General features: G+C 38.3%; 1 long non-coding RNA gene across 1 annotated transcript in view; it reads left to right on the plus strand.

Annotated features, from left to right (window-relative positions):
- LOC125184217 (uncharacterized) overlaps nt 1-13,698 on the plus strand; it is a 91,405-nt gene extending 77,707 nt beyond the window's left edge. The window contains exons 2-4 of the long non-coding RNA XR_007167869.2: nt 9,761-9,820; nt 9,932-10,027; nt 11,825-13,698. This is a non-coding gene — a long non-coding RNA (uncharacterized lncRNA). The remainder of the gene's footprint in view (nt 1-9,760; nt 9,821-9,931; nt 10,028-11,824) is intronic.
- The last annotated feature ends 1,125 nt before the right edge of the window (nt 13,699-14,823 follow it).

The following is a 14,823-nucleotide window of genomic DNA, read 5'->3' on the forward strand; positions in this document are numbered from 1 at the left end:
AACTGTCAGGAAGAGGAAATGTGACTTAGTGAAGTGCTGAGTTACTCACACACCATTAGGAACCAGCTACCAAATGGAACAGACACTGTTTTCAGGACTATGGGAAGGAGGTGAAAACAGCACAAAGAGTTATATAGTGAAAGTACTGAAAATTGGTTAACTCCAGGAGCTGTGGAAGGTTATTTTATATGAGGATGCATGTATTCATTTATTTATTGAACTGTGTGCTTTCAAATTAAGTAATTTATTTTTTTAAAATCTCATCTTTATTTCATTCAAGCTGAGAGTACTGTAACAGCTTTTCTCGTATTATGTTTCATGTAAGTTCATCCAGTTCTGGATAAGACCAAGGGGTACTAGATTACAAAGCAAAAGTACATAAAGGCATAAAGGTCATTCAGAATATTGTTTAAATCTGTCTAAGTTTGTTTCAATATTTAATTGTTTCATTAAAATAAAATAAAATAAAATAAAATAAAATAAATAAAATAAAATAAAATAAAATAAAATAAAATAAAATAAAATAAAATAAAATAAAATACTGTCAGCAATGTTTTGGGAATTGTTTAGAAAAGCTTCTTTCTAAAAAGGTTTCACTTTATAAGTTGCTAAAAGATTTCAAATAATAAATTATTCTTGTAATTTTTGAATTACCATAACTTTTCAAGATCTTAGCTCCTTTACTTAAAAAAAAAAAAAAAAAAAGAGCAAAAAGAACAACACTAATTTCTTGTATTTGGAAAAGGCTACAGAAGTGCACCACTCTAATTTCATTCTGAACACAAGCACTTTGGTTCCATATCAGCTTTGCCTTTTGTAGTGTGGCAAAGTATCTAGGGAATTCCAAGTGAATTATTTCACCTTCTCCAGAACAGGAAACATATTGGAAAAATTCCTGTGACAAATGCAAGCTGTTGTTCACTGCCCAGTCCCTGCTCTTACTGCTGCACAGAGCAAGGGGGTCACTTATGGGAAAATAAAGCTTAAAAAGTCACAACCCTACATAAAAATGATCATTCTGGGTAGATCATGCTACTCTGACGAGTCACTTTTGTAACCATGTTTACCTGAGCCAAGAACATTTAAAGTGGTCACCTAAGTTCATAACTGCTTTGGGTTGCCAGACTGTCACAGAGCAGTAGGAGTAGATGGATTCATTTGATTCCAGTCAGCTGGATTCAAAGGAAAGCTGGACAGAGTCCATCCACATGATGCTTGCATTTTAAGTGGGGTATCTGCTTCAATAAGCAATGTGCTGTGTTTGCTGAATAGGTTGAATTTCAGCTCAGGTGTCCCAGCTGAAGCGTGTTCTGAATTCAGCCCCAGTTTGGGGGAAAGGGCTGCAGCACAGAGACTGGGTTTGGGGTTGAACAGACAGTTTCTGCACGAGATGAGACCTCTGCATTTCATCACAACAGTGATGGATCTGGTCCAAAGGTCAGTGAGGTGGATGGAAAGGCTCCAGCTGAATTCAACAGTTCTGGAGCAGGCTAATGAGTCCAATTTTTACTTCTCTCCTCCTGCCTCCCATTTTATTTTCTCAAAAACATTAGATATCCATTTTTCTGTATATAGCCACACCTTTCCTATTTCTTTTTTTTTGTTGTTTGTTTGCATTTGATAAATATTTTAGAGCCCTTCACAGACCAGGCAAGAGTCAGACAGAGAGGAAGAGACCAAAGTTATTAGTCAGCTTTGGGATATTTCTCAAGTACTAGGGAGCAAAAAAAAGTCTAATTTGTATTTGTTGTTCCCATACTTCTGATTTATTGTCATCAAGCTAAAATATTTGCCTTTATATTGCTAAACAACAAGAGTCTTCAGAAGCTTTGCAAAAGTACATTTGTTAGTCACTGTTTGTTGAACTCTCTGAAAATGACAAATGTTAGCTTGTATTTGCTTGCATTAAAAGAGCAGAACTTTTTATCTCAAAAGAAGTTAAACATGTTGATTAAATTGATATTTCTGTGTTTGTCTTAAAATTGTTTCACTCGTGCCTTTCTTACTCCTCCTCACTATCTAGAATCTCTCTTCTTGGGCAAATCTAGAAATTTTCCACAGCCTTTTTAGTCTGCAAAAATGCTGTTTCCATGCCTGACAGCTGCTCCTTTTGTTGTAAAAAATATATATATATAAAAAAAGAGCATTCTCCGTTTCACCAAAACACAATGAAGAATAGATAAAATGGCATATTATTAAAAGATTGATGCTATCATGCTCTTTATCAGTCAATTATAGAAATAATTTATGAAATATTAAACAAAATGCCAGAAACAGCAATTCGGAGAAAGCACACAGATATGAAACCCCAAAAATCTATCTGATTGTGAAAGTCAATTATTTCCTATGGCTTAAGGAAGTGGCCATCCAGAAATCAGCTTCTGCTTTGCTGTACCACTTAGCACCCTCTGAATGATCACATTGACTCTATCTTACCATGATGTCTGTGAATCCATTCAGCATTATCCAAAGATAAGGAAAGGTGTCAAATGATGAAAAGGGCAGATGTAAAATTCAACAGCTGATATATCCTTTTTCTTGGCTGTCCCTGACACTGTGTAAGGTGTTGTGCTACCACATGATCATAGCAACTCCTCCACGTGGGAACAGTTTTTGCAGTCACTGATCAGGGTCCATATGCAGGTCCACCTTGTTGGCTCTTTTGCAATGTTTTAGGGTTTGGTTTGTTCCAGTGAAGCACTGACTCACTCTGTCCTAGACTTGAACACTATGTTGTCTTGGTGCACCGGTCTGCCTGTGGTTTTGCATGGAGGACTCTGACCATGAAGTGCTATGCTCATACTTTGAACGACCTGGGAATTTTGCTACAAATCTTCTTATTCTTTAGCCTTCTTGGTGTTTTGCTGAGAGATCATTTTGCTACTGTCACTTTCCCAGTTTGGGGAGATTATATTGTTTGCTGAACAAGTGCAGTAACAGAGGTCTGAAACTGGAACCATATGTAGAGTCTCCCCATCCCTTCTCATTAACATTATTTGTGGTCGGGCACAGGACAGCCATGAGTAGAATATTGTAGGGCAGGGGGAAGATGGGGTGAACAGGACAGGGAAGCTTTCTCATTCAGAAACTTCTTTTTTGCCCCAGGCTAAGAGTCTCTTTCCAACAGAGAAACAGAGAAACTGGGCATCGGTAAGATAGGGTGTGCTCCTAGTTACTTTGATCCCTCTTATCTGAAGAGGTCTTATCCAACCTTTTGATGAGGAGAAAAAAAGCCTTCTGTTACAAGGGCAGTTGCTCCCTATTAATGACCAAAAAAAAAGTAGAACTTGACAAAATAAGGGGTTTTATTTCAGTTCCTGAAACAATTATTTCTCTGTGGTGGCTGAAGATATGTGTTGGCCAGAAAATGTTTTCCTTTATATGCATAAGAAATCATGATGCTTAGATAACAAAAAGACATGTTCAGCTTCCATTACATCAGATTTTCTTCTATATTAAAATTTGAGTGAAAAATTACTACTATTTTCACAAATCTTGAAAAATATGAAGGGAATGAGTGGTTTTCTAACATAACAAACTGATTTAGTTGTGAAAGAGCATTCCAAAAAAAAAAAAAATGAGCTTTCCTTTTAAGCTGATTTCCTCAGACAAGACAAGAATAAGAGACATCAGCATTTTACTACCTTCAGTCCTTATCTATAACTCCACATATATGTTTCTTTTGGTTACTTGGAAATAAAATGGCAGCAATAGGAAGCAATTGCTTATTATATATAACATTTGTGGCAGTTTAATGAACAGTACAGCCTCTAATAACATTCTTGTTTAAGTGCCACTAAGTGAATACACACGGGTACTCCTTTCACAGGCAGAGCTGCAGTCATCCATCAACAGTTGTTTAATGAGGAGGGAATAAAGCTTTTCTGAGTGTAGCTATTTAATTTTTAAACTTTCTTTTTTCCCCCAATCAAATGAAAACACATTTCAAACTCTTTGTCTGTTTTCTTGTTATTCCCACTGGCAGGCTTAGCGCTGAATAATTCAGCAGATTGAGTAGCCTAAGCCAAGTATAACCCCAAATCTCCAGACTTACAAAACTCAATTTCAGGTTTCTCACCTTAAGCAATAAATTTAATAAATTATGTATTTTTCCCCTCTAATATGCACTTTCCAATGGATTGCAAATAGCCGAGACACTATCCCCTTGATACTATTCATTTTCATATTAAAGGAAGAAAAAAAGCTGAATATTATAAACATTCCCCTAACTAAAAGCCTTACTGTTGGTGGTTTTTTTTTGTGTTCTTTTTTTTTTTTTTTTTCATTGAATCTAACCATGGGAAAATGTGGCCATACAGAAAAATTATTCTGAGTTCCTGTAATCTGCACTAGTTACTATTACATGAAGAAAATGAGAGGTAAACATCCAATTAAATGTATAATCATCTCTTTGTGTAATTCGCCAAAGATATAATTTATTCTAAATTTGCTGAGAAAAGTACAGAAGAAGGAATAATCAGCAGAGCCTGGTAATTAGGTATGTGTCCTCTGGCACGTGGCCTGGCATATTTCAGACCAAAAGTGGATCTGAGCTGCACATTTTTGATGCAGATCTTGACTGATTATGAACTCTCCAAAACTCAGGGTGTTTGGCATAAGGTCCTGGCAGAGCCCAGCGGAAAGGGTGCAGCTGCACCCTGCATCCTGCTCAGATTCTCACATCTGTTGACACTCAATGGGACGTCAGATTGAATTTTAGCTTCACACTCCCATTTGTATCACCAAAAGCAATTAAGATGTTGGGCAATCTAAGACATTGTGAAGCTTCAGGGCTTGTTAAAGTTGCTTGTTATTCTCCTCAGGAGAAGTGGGGAGAAAAAAAAAAAACATAAGGAGCTACTATGACCTTTCCTGACCTCTCATCTTTTGCCTCTGAAAGAGAAGAGAGAAGAAACGTACAAGTGCCTGTGTTAGTAACAGACACACGTCCTTGTAGGTGGATCAATTCATTTCCATTAGCGTCACAAGTGGAAGTGGAGCAATGATCTAATCTACAGAGCTTATTATCAAACAGCTTTCCTTATTCTCCTCCACTGAGCTTGCTGCTTTATTCCCTTGCCAAATTAACCTTGAAGGTATAACGTGACTTTCTAGACTCTACCTTATGTCTGCAGAGAAGTTGTTTTTCATTGTTAAATGCTGTAATAGCAGGAGTCAAGGACAACAGCATTTTGACATCATTAATTAAATAACACTATTATTTAGAATAACCTTCAGATAAACAAGGGCCTGATCTTTATGCTGCATGCTTTGTAGCCATATACACAGAATGAGTAAAAATTATAATAATTAGCTTCAAGCTCCTGTACACAGTCTATAAGAGGCAGATTCTCTCACTTATTGTGAGCACTATTTACATATTGGACACAACAAGACTACTGCCAAGGCAAAATACTACATTGCATATGTCCACATCCCAGGGATGAGAAATGACCCCCAGTAAAGCGAGTAGGACCAGTTGTATGGGAGGTAGCTTTTGAAGGGGCAGGAGATCACAGTCCTGCCAAGTGAGAACGAAGGTTTTTGAGTCTGTCTGTTAATGGAATGGGATTGGAAAGGTGCCTTTGGCAATGGGCACAAAAGAAATCTAGAATTATAGAAACTACAGAAAAAAAATGGAAGGTCTCTAATGGGGAAACATTCTCTAGAAAGACCAAGAGAAAAGTCTGCATCATATCCTCTATTTGACAGATTGACTGGGCACTAGAAACATGTTTCAGAATTTTGCACAGTTTTAATTTTCCTTGAAAGGCATTTTATGGACTCTCACTTAGAGTTTGTTCCACAGCACTAACAATTGCAACTTCGTCCCATCTGAAGAAAATAAAAAGAAAATTCTTCTCTGTCCTTTGTCTTTATTTATAATTTTCAGGTACATTTGAGAAACACTTTATGTGGCAATGGGAAATAAGTGGCCACTTATCTTTTCTGGGAAGAGCCACTTGAGTTGACTCAGCTGATTCAGTCCTGTGGAGATTAAGGAAATATGAAAGAAATCTTTCCATCCAGTGTATACAACCATGATAATTTTCTGCTTGTTTTGAAATAGCTGCTATCTTTCCTAAACTAGCTTTGTAATGTCACGAATCATTCTCTGCTCTCTTGAAAAATGAGCAAATAAACTGCAAAACAAAAGGCTGTATAAATCCCTTTTGGTGGAAGAAACTTTATGCCTGAAATAACAAAGATTTCCACGTCTTCAGGACAAGAAGCATTTAGAGATGGACATTACAAGAAGAAATACTGGGGGGGGGGGGGGGGGGGGTTGGGAAAGGATCAGTAATCCAAGGTTCAGAATCTACCGAGGCTTTTCCTGGCTGTACACAGTGACACAGGTCTCTGGTCCATCAGCTGGACCCTCTCTATTTTTGTCCACTGTCAATTGCTAAGGCCCAAAAACCTGCTGAGCCAAGTCCCAGTCTCAGCCAGAAGAGCTGGCTGGTTCTTTCCCAGCTACATGGATGCTACTCTGAGCACCGACTCCCCTCAGGGTCTCCTGGTGCAGGTCACTCTGCCTGGGCAGGGCAGGGCACCTATGCAGCTTCTGAAGTCTGATTAGAGACATAGTCTGCTTATCCTTCTTCTTATCAACATTTTATTTTTCTTGCTTTCAGAATCAGTTAAGAGTTTTAAAAATATAAGTCTTCTCCAGGGTGCTTGTCTGTTTGGATAGAGTATTGTCTGATGCACCAGACAATAAAAGAAATGTGAAAATCTATTACAGTATTAAAAAAAAAAAAAAGAACACCTGCAAGCTCAACTCTAAATAGATGTGTAGTGCATTTCTCTGGATAGAACTTAAATAGTTTTCTTTCAATTATAAAAATAAACTACGGCTAAAGAATCCATAGCAAATAGATCAATGCTAATAAATGGTTTAAAAGCTTATTTATTTAACCACAAATAGTTAAAAAGGAAATAGGTAATGTGAAAAGGGTAAGAAAGGTAAACAGAAAACATGCCGCTCAGAAGGCTTTATTTTTTGTTTATTTTTGGAGATATATGAAACCTTCTAGGAAACTGTTGGCACTTGGAGAGAAGTCTCGGTTGTTACACATACAACTGCTGACTTGAATAGATACCTCTGAAATTTGGAGAGCAACCTAGCTAATGAATATAGATAACCATATACGATTAGCTCTCAGGACTCAGGTGCATGTGTCTGTGAAGTCTGAAAGTGTAGGAGCAGAGAAGCTGCACTCACATTTGGATTTCCCTGAGGAGTGTATTTGGGGTAAGCAGTAAAACCCTCTCTGTTCACTCTCTGCTACAGCAGAGTAGTGCATCCAGTGCCTGAGCAAAGCTGGTGTCTTCCCCCTGTCTCAGGTCATTTGGGGTGGTCCAAGAACATGAGCCTTGGTGCACACCCTGATCTGCAGGGTCTGGCATAAAGAAATCATCAGTCTGTGAGTAAAAGTCAACCCCTTCTCCTGTGGAGCTGCCTCTGCCCCCAGCAGTCGCGCTGTGAAAATGGTACTTGAGAAGGCTTTAAGTGTCAGGGTGGGCAGGTCAGATGCCTGGGGCTGCAACACTTCCCTGAGACAACCAAAGCATTTGCCATGAGCGTTAAATCCATCACCAGCCTGTGGATATCACAGCAAAAGGAGGGTGGAAACCTGATGACGTGGAGGGAGCTGGAGTGTGTAAAACAGCTTAATAAAGGTCAGAATTGATCTTTACCTGCATAAGCACCAAGTAGTATGGAAACTGTATCAGAAGATAGAGGGTCTTCTTCCAGAAAGAACCTTTTTTTATTTTATTTTGTTTTATTTTTTAATTAATGAAAAAAATGGAAGAAATAACTATAAAGGTAGGGAAGGGAAGATAAAAAGAAAAGGGCCAGTAGGAGGAAATCAGGAGGCATGACAAGAGAGGATTTTCCCAAGCTGCAGAAGTGTGCACAGCACATGTGGGATGGGGCATGCACAAGGGGCACAGGTATTGCAAAGGGAAAAAAGCACTCCTCTGGCCAAGAGCTGGGAATGTGAATGGGCATGCTGACAGGCAACTGAAGAGGTGCCAGAGCTTATTTTCCCCTTTAAGATGACTGCGACCTCATCCATTGCACTCTGATTTCCCTTTCCAGTGTTTGCCTCTGTTTGTTTTCCCTTTTTGTGTGCCAAGTCTATAGTGACATTTTACACAGCACTGATCTCCACCAGGGAAACTCAGAGAAAAGCCTCGCACAGAGCTCAAGCCCTGCCTTGTTGAGAGGGGCCAGGCTGAAGCCTGGGTCTCTCAGCCCAGGAGCGTCTCCTTTCACAACAAAAACATAACAACCCCATGTTTCACAGTGCATGGGAAATGGTAACCCAGGTATTTCATGAACTGCTTGAAATATTTGGGGATTTCATAAAATGACTGGATAAAAGACAAGCTGGAAGACCAGTTACTCCCCTGAAAGCCTGTTACTTTTACCACTAACTGAATGACTGAAAAATGACCGCAAAATTAATGAAAATTGTAGTCATTTTTCAAAACGACTGATTTTGTATGTAACACATCCGGATATGCCAAGTATAGGAAATTGCACTGGGACCATTTCTGCAAAGGTGAGCTGCATGAAACATGACTTATTGATGTAGTATCTCCAATTAAACTGTGAATTAGACTGAAATAATAGCTGAAAGTAACCAAAACGCAGAGAGCACAACGATGTCTTCTTTCTCAGCTTAACATACCTCTAAGTTTGACTCCACACTTTGAAGGAGTTGTCTTCCTATGCTAGGTCTACTATTTTGTAGTGATCTGTGGCAGCAGTGTCCTGAAATTCACCTTAATGTACTGTCAAGTACATTACCTGAGAAGGTAGGGAAGAGTCCAAAACTGCAGAGAGTAGGGAAAAAAGGTGTCTCTGATATGTGACATTCTGCTTTGTCACATGAAAAAATACAAAATGCAAAACTGAAAAAATCCAAAACCTACTTTTCTCTGTATCTTGTGAGGAAGTAGAAAAGCCTACTCTCAGCTGGTCTTCACTTCAGTGAGGATGCACAAGAAGAAGGGTCTGTGTTCCCTCTGTTTTGCTTCCTAAAATTTCTGCAAGCTCTTCCCTTGCCCAACTTTCCTACCCTTTTGTCTCCAACTCTCCTGGCTCAGTATCCAGGTGAGATAAAAAGTTTTCTGATGATAATAATTCGTGTGGCTACACCATTTCACAACACACAGAAGCTTGTCTGCTGTTCACCATGGGTCAGACATTTTGCTTTGTGTCATAAGCTTGCTTGTTATTGCAACGGATAAGAAAAAGCCAACAAATACTAAGAATATGATTAAAGAAGGGACTTACAAAGTATTACTACAGGAAGTACTTAGGTAAATATTGAAGTAAAACTGAGAACTCCTGCTTACGTCCTGTCAAATCCTGAAAGTACCTAAGCTCCTTGACAGTCTCGTTAGTCTAGTTTTCTAATGAAACAAGTCTGGAAGGTTTCACTCTCTGTCTGCTTTCTCATGATGGCCATTTGTCTTCATATTCTTGGTAGAAAGGTCAGTTAGGGCTCTTGAAGCCTGGGTTTGAATCTTTACAGTGGTATTCTGGAAGAGTGGCAACTTTATTATTAAGCCATGTTGTTTTATTATTATATTTATAGTGTTATGTATGTAAGTATGTGTGTTTCTTATAAATATACACATACATGCAAAGTACACTATATACTTGTATATGTATTTAGCATACGCACACTTTTAAATATAAACTTCAGTGTTGGCTTTTTTGTTTCTGTTTCTGTTTTAATAGGTGAAGCTATTAATCACATAATTCCAGACTCTGCATGCTGTTGTGACATTAATATCAGAGGTAACTTCAAAAATGTGCAAAGTGCATTATGAATTTTCCCAGACAGATTAGGTACGTACATAAGTTTTATAAACCTAGTCTTAACCTTCTTTTTCAAATCTCCTTTTCTAGGAACTCCATTAAAGCATGAAGAACAATAGTGTGATTATAACTGCTGTAACACAAAGAGCTGCGTGATATCCTGGAGTCATGCTGTTGTTGCTCTGAGTGAGTTCTAGAGCAGAGAATGATTTGTTGCAGAAACTTAGGGTCAAATTTTGTCAGGGGATTAGAAAGTTGCCTCTAAATACATTGACTCACCTGCCACAAAGCTGATCATATGGTATGATTATTACTTATATATATATATATATATATATATTGTAGCCGCAAGTCTGACAGACTCTGTGCTCTACCAGAGAACTGAAACTACCTGAAAGGGAGAGGTATGTGGAAAAGCAAAGGTTTACACTTAGGTTTGTCAAGTGGCAAGAATGACTTTTCCATATCATCTCCTTTAGGGCAAAAGCCCTGAAGATCTAATTTTCTGAGGTCCTCTGGAAGGGTAAATGTGGTCACGCTAACATTAACATGGTGGCTTGGAGTAGTAACATAATGCTGCCCAAATCTCCTGGTTGCTCCCTTACTGCAATTGGATTGGTTTTGCAGTGTGGTGGACCAGGAACAAAAGGGGACGCTTTGATTTATTGAGCCTTTCTTATTGCACAAAATTACTAGCTAATATAAATACAACCTATAAGGCCCTGGAAAGTTCCTCCTGCACACACTGACATTGCATTGACCTATTTAAGACAATACCCACCCCAAATACACTGGAAAAGGATGAAGCTTTGCTTAAAAAAAGAGCTTATTTGCAAAGGGTGTGGGTAACTCTGAGATAACTGTTTGAAAGGAACTGCCACCTGTCATGCATGACTTTATACTTATAATTTTCATGATCTTTTGCTGTTCCTGTACTTCTCAATTCTTTGTGACCTAGTAAGCTATGTCTGCACTATTGGAGAGAGACACACAGACAGGTTGTAGATGCATGGCTAGTCTGCTTAGAAGCCTGATAAACCAGACTGCCTGAACTCTGTGCTACCATTAGTGCTTTTTGGTTGTTTTGTAGGTTAAAGAACCTTAATGCAAAGCTCGTTCCAAAGTCTTGTGACTGCCCCAGTGCCTCTGCTGTCAGCGCAAGACCATGCAGAGTTCAGGGAGTGCTCTCACGTTTTGGTCCTAAATGGAGCAGAACTGATCCTCTGAGGGAACAACTAAAAAATAAGAGCAGACATGATGTTGCAGCAGCAGCAGTTAAAGATTTCATTATTAGTGTGCAATTAAATGGTGGAATGTTCACCACAGGGAAAAAAAAATAATAATTTGTATATTATGTAGCTCTATATCGTGTCACATACCTGAATTTTGCTTGCAGTTTCCCAAAAGCCTTTCATGTATTAGTGATAAATAGCTCTCCACGCCTTCAAGATCAGATTTCTCATCTGTATATACTACATAGAAATTTGGGCACAACTGTCTCATTGTCATTTGATCCAACCATTCTTATGACCTGGAACAGTACAAACAAGGGAAGACGTGTAAAATTAGTGGTAGTCACGCCACAGACTGAGCACAGGCTACTTTCAATAACACTGCTAAATTGTCCTGGAACCACAGTAACAACATTACGTAGCTTACCTTACTTGATGGCTGTACATTCTGGTGATCTGTTTGTCCTAAAAATCATGGTATTTAGTTACATGATTTTAGTTGGTTTCATGGCTCTATAATCTTGGGTGTTCTTTTTGCAGTTGAGTAGGAGATACAAATCCTGGTGTGTTCTGAAAATCTATCTTCAGTGCCATTCCATCTCTGGGAACATTTTCTCCAGAGTGTCTAATGAATTCTTGGGGTAGCAGAGACTGCTAACAAGCCTACTCATCCATCTTGTTGTTAGAGAGGTTTGTGAAGGATCCTGTTTATTTTTTGAAAAAAATGTGAATATTTCAAATTTTCTTTTAGGTCCCACTTGGACAAAATGACATTTCAGAGTGGCCACAAGATATCAAAAACACATCATAAAATTGCTGTGCCAGAAGGTTTCACTTTGACTTCTTTCTACATAAGTTCATCAGGTGCTTTGCATGTATATTTATGGATTTTTAGAGAAAGTGTCAAATAGTTACTTACATTCCTGTGAAATGTTTTGATTTTGCTGAATCATCACACTGTCACAGAATAGTTTTCTAACAGAAAATTTTCAACAACTTTTACTCTTTGTTCCCAAACACTCTTAATTAGTATTTATTGGATATTCTTCTCCTATATTCCTTTGGAAATCCCATTATTTTTCTCAGTCTAGTGCTTGGTTATGATTTAGGATATTTTTCTAGCTTACATGGCTTATCAATTCAAATATTGTGAAAAATATGTTGTTCAAACCAGTCTGTACCTGTGGATTTCTAATCCTGTTAGTTGAGTATATTGCAGTTTCTTTCTCTAAACCTCTCTCACACTTCATCTGGAAGCAAGGCAATAGTGTTCCTTTTTTGAATGATTAGAAATTCATCGCATAACTGCACATACTCATTGACCAGCACTCATGAAAAAGGCCAGTTCTAGCAATATTTTTCAGAAAGTTATGTTGAATAGTTAACTCAAACAGTCAGAAGAAAAACTACTCCTGCTGTTCTGTGGTCTTTGATTTGTCCAGCCTTTGCTTTCAAGTATTTTCCAAAACCAAGTCATGGTTGTTAGGTAAAAACCAGACTTGGCTCCTTGCTAAATAGGTTGTGGTTTCTTTTTCCTTCTTTTTTTTTTTTTTCCCTTTCCATTTTTTTTTCCCTTGTCCTGCTCTGTAATTTATAATTGAATTGAAGGATAGTTTGCCAAACAATGGTCACATGTAGATGTTTTGAATGTTTCAGCTGACTTTTGTGTTCAGGAGGTTGCTAGAGATGTTGAACTGTCTACGCAAATGTGGTCTTCTGCCCAACAGTTACTAAAAGAACTAAAACCTATGTTGTTGCATTGAAACTGGTGAGCATTTCTCTCCTTTCAAATCAAAAATTTGAAAGAAGAGAATTTGAAGAAGCTTTCAGCTCTGAAGTGGCCATTTGTCCCCACAAGCAGCATCACGTACTGAAGCAACTGAGGCCATGTAAGCACCTGGAAGTACTGGAGAGGCTGTGGGGGAAGACAGCGTCTCCTCCCCTGCACATCCCCAGCACTTGCAGTGCCAAGCTTTCCCTGTGTCCTGCTGCACTCTGCAGTCTCTGTCAGCAAGGAAACACACTGGGGTTTCTCAGTGCCAGTCACTTCTGGGCAGAATAACAGTGGAAAAACCTAGGAGGAAAGGCCTGTCACTGCCTCACTAATTAAAGCATGTAAGAAGCACCCTTTCAAAGTTTTTCAGTCTTAGTGAATTTAAAAGAAAGTCAGTTCAAGAACCCCTGCCTCCTCTACAGCTTTTTGCACCTTTGTTCCTTGTTCACCTGTAGCTACCACTTATGCTGTAGCCTCACCTACATTGATTTTGAGAGCAAAGACATTGGAAAGAATGGGGCTAACAAAGCTGCATGGAATTACTTTGCCAAAAAGTGCACTCAAGGACAATGGAAACTATTTGTTAAGTTGGATCTAAACCAGTAAAAATTTTCAAGCAAACAGGCAGTTTGCATTTGAATCAATCATCTGAAGTTGAAGGGTAGGGTTACAAAATAAATACATAAATAAATAAAAACATGTTCATGGTTACATTTTCCAAGAATTTTTGAAACAGATCTGATTTTACTGGGTACAGTATCTCTCAAAAGAAAAATGAAATATTTCATTTTCAACTGATTGAATTGTTTCAACTCATCAGAAAATGAGGTTAGTCATATAATTAATTAAAACAAAGAAAACCAACCAGCCAAACCAAACCAAACAAACAAACAAACACGAGAACAAAATATGTTGTCAGCCACCTGAAACACCTGGGATTTTTTGGTTTTAGCTTGTCTTTCCAGAGAAACACAGGCTTACATGACTGCACTGTATAACTGTATGCATCTTGCCTAAACCCCACCAACATTTCTTGTGATCACTCCCTGATTTGAAGCTGTCTTAGCGGTGGTGCAGTTAGGCCTCAAAGGTATGTAACTTCCTGCAAATTTTGTAAATAGTGGGAGATAAGAAAAAGACCTAGACTCATCACGGCTGAAGACAGGCCATAAAAAAAAAGCACTGTGATATTCATGACTGAAAACCAGCCTAAGGTAGTAGTGCAGATTTAATAAGGCAGTGAAGATGAGAGCTGTAAAAGCATCCATCCATCATGAGCTGTGTTGCTCCTGCCACAGTACAGCTTTCCACGCAATGTCCACACCATCCGTAACTGTTGCACTTTCCTCACCTGTTTTTGGTAAAAGGTAACAAATTATGTTCTTACTTCCTCCAGCACAGCATGAAAATATCACTCTATGTATTATTGTGATTTATAGGTGATAGAAAACATGCCAGAAAGAACAGGAACTCTGATGGATGTTTCCCCTGTAGTGACAATCCCATACCTACTTATGTGCTTTCTTGGCCAGATTTTGTTAATTCGAGACAATCTGATTCAGCTATTAGGAGAAAAGTAAAATTTCCTAATGGATATCAGTGAGAAGACAGAAATGAAAAAATCTATTAAAATATCAGTCACCTGCAAGATACAAATCCAGAGGAAAACAGACAGCTTTTGATGGCAGTCTTCAAACAGCCCTTGAACCCCCACTGTATATAAAAAAAAAAAAAAAATCTCCACAGCAAGCAACAGTTGAGGGTATTCTTTTTACCTGGGGAAAAAAAAAAAAAAAAAAGTAAGCACGTTGCATTCTGTACCTGTATGGAAGCGAAGACACATATTTGCTTTCATGACAGAAAACTGTTTTCCTAATCAACATAAACATATTCATCATGAAACCATTGTGTTGTTTTCCATTCAAAGGAATCAAGTCATATTGACTCTATACTAACAGCTTAAAGATCAGCAGAAA

Source organism: Anser cygnoides, chromosome 3 (genome assembly GCF_040182565.1).
Source record: "Anser cygnoides isolate HZ-2024a breed goose chromosome 3, Taihu_goose_T2T_genome, whole genome shotgun sequence".
Taxonomy (NCBI): domain Eukaryota; kingdom Metazoa; phylum Chordata; class Aves; order Anseriformes; family Anatidae; genus Anser; species Anser cygnoides.